Here is a 2,605-nt window from a genome sequence, read left to right as displayed (position 1 = left end):
TACTCAAATCCAACAATACAATTTCAAGATTTTTTGTTGTTTAAAATACATTTTTGAATGCAAAAATGGATTCAGCACCCTAAAAACCCTCTAGGGATTTCACCGGAATTCACAAAAATCTTACAATACAATTTCAAGATTTTTTGTTATTTAAAATAAATTTTTGAATGCATAAATGGATTCAACACCATAAAAAACCCATAAAGCACTTGAATTATGCAAACTAAACAATTTAAACTCAAGTTTTTAAAAATCTTTGTAAGATTTAGTGATTAAATTTACATAGAGGTTGGGAAAATCCTCTAATAATCAGGCAAAAACACTAGCACCTTAATAAGGTCTAAAGTTAGCTCTTGCAAAAGACATTCGTCACATAACTATCCTAGATGATTTGATGTTAATCATTAAAAAATTTCACAAAACCTAAAATCTTAGTGAGAAAGATTTGTTTCTTTGGATACTAAGGTCAGGAAACAAATTCAAAAAATTGAATCTATATCATTTTACCATATCAAAAGAGAGAATAATAAAATAGTAGATGAGCAATGTAACATCCACTCCTATTAACATAATAGGCTATATATATAATTTATACGTACAATGTTAGGGGTGTAAACCCTCTCGCCATTAACTTTATGGTTTGTTTAATGAATACCCCTTAAGGTTATATCAAGGTTTGGTCAGAGGATTTTAGTGGCACAACAAACTTTGATTGTTATATGCATTAATGTTGTATTTCACAAATTTATCACAGGTTTTCTCAACTAAGGTTCGACTCTCATCTAGTTGTTTTCCTCTTCGAAGCCTCCAAAACTCCATCACTCAAATTCCAAGGGCAGATACGGAATTACACTTGGTAATCATCCATCGATCTGGAGTATAGGGTTTTGTTTGAACCATCGATTAAGTTGGAGGTTGTTACGAGTGTAACTACCCCCTCTCTGTCTGCACAGCCTTTGGCGCATTTGCAATAGCTCTTCTTGGAGAAAGACTCGACGACCCAGCCCCTCCTTGCCCTTCAGGTAAAAATTTCATTTATTCTGAGTTGTTTTTGCGAGTTCTTTCCACCGCCACTCAACCCGAGTGCATGTCTAAGCGACTCATTTTGGTTTTCTGGTTGGTAATGGCGGTCTAAGATGGAGTTTTACAGTCTAGTTCAGCTCGACCTTCTGCCGAGAGTGAGCTCTCATGCCCAACACAAATTTCACTGTTCTTTTGCTCATTCTGAGTTTACATTACCCTCACTAGTCGTCCAATGTCTATGCAAGGAATTGTGATTTCGTGGCAATCTCCTCGCCATTACAGGTAAATGTTTCTTCATTTCACTGTCGCAATGAAGTATATTTTTTTTACTGCTTAAGTTCATATTAAGAATTACTTATCAACTCCTTCATTATTGCAAGTATGTCCTGGTGAGAAAGTATTTTAGAAGGAGGACTTACATGAGAAAGTTGGTGATGGTCGTATTCCCAGGTTTTTACCCTATCGTTTGGTTTTTTTTGGTAGGTTATATTTTCTATGGCCAACCCTCTGAGGGTTTATCTGGTTAGGGTCTTATCAACCCCCATCAGGGTTTCCACTTCTAGTTGGGTAGCCATGTTTTGTTTACAAGTAACCTTTGTATGAGTAATTCCTCTGCAGGGGTTCTATTACATTTTCGGCCAAAATCGGACCGGGTTCTAAGATGTGTCATTTTATGAGTCATGTGGCTTCCATGTAATTCTTGTGAACATACCTTCTTTTAGAGACATGGGTAAAGCCCATCTTGTCTTGCACGAGGGATATTATTGTTAAGTTATTCGAACCTCTTCAGCTCTGGCTCCAATCGGTTATGAAGAACTTGTTTAATAGATATGCTTCTTACACTGAGGATTTCATCATATATTATATACATCTCTGCGTTTGGATTTTAAATTGGAAAACTTTAACTATAATTTTGGTTTTGTTGTATTGCGTCGTTGGCATGTCCAAATGTGATTGTTCTTATATATACTCACTTAGATGTATGTAACTATGTTTTCTTTTAACGTTACCTTTGTGGTGGTTGTCTTGTTGTTGCTTAGTTATGAGAATATTTATTTTATTTCTCGATTAGTTCGGTTTGACAGAGACCCGCCTATCATGTCCAAGAATTTGGTAGTTTAGCACTGAGCTTGTCGAATTTGTTGTTCAACAACAATTTCAATGTTGATCTTAGATCTAAGCCTACAAAACCCCTCACCAATACCAACCCTACCAATAAAGCCTCCACACAGCAAAACAACTTTGAAGTTCTGAGCAACCTTGATTCACCGGAGCACCCCAAAGTCTCACAGGCCCCCACTGCTCAGGATCCACCGTTATCCAATCAACCCATGACGACGATCAATGCTCCAAGCACAACCTCTGTCTCTTCTCAAGCCCAGGCACTGCAACAAAACCCAAATCTCGCTTCCAACCAGACTACTACCGGCCACACCTCAATGCAAACCCCGCAATGCACTGAACCGCAACCAGATCAGCCCTCCACTACAACCTCAAGCAATCCTCTGGAGGAGATTTTGGGAGATCTTGATCTCCAAAAGGTCAATGAGCAATGGTCCAAACTGGGCGTGGATGCCATTCC

At 37.9% G+C, this 2,605-nt stretch overlaps 1 long non-coding RNA gene across 1 annotated transcript; it reads left to right on the top strand.

The window, feature by feature from the left end:
• The first annotated feature begins 777 nt into the window (after nucleotides 1-777).
• Nucleotides 778-1,943, top strand: LOC149184158 (uncharacterized). Its single transcript, XR_016257754.1, has 3 exons — nucleotides 778-1,022; nucleotides 1,137-1,305; nucleotides 1,507-1,943. It is a non-coding gene; the product is annotated as an uncharacterized LOC149184158 (long non-coding RNA).
• The last annotated feature ends 662 nt before the right edge of the window (nucleotides 1,944-2,605 follow it).

This window comes from Pinus tabuliformis, chromosome 3_2, assembly GCF_031772625.1.
Source record: "Pinus tabuliformis cultivar Carrire ecotype Pingquan chromosome 3_2, CPIR1, whole genome shotgun sequence".
Taxonomy (NCBI): Eukaryota; Viridiplantae; Streptophyta; class Pinopsida; order Pinales; family Pinaceae; genus Pinus; species Pinus tabuliformis.
This window is presented reverse-complemented; position numbering and strand designations above follow the sequence as displayed.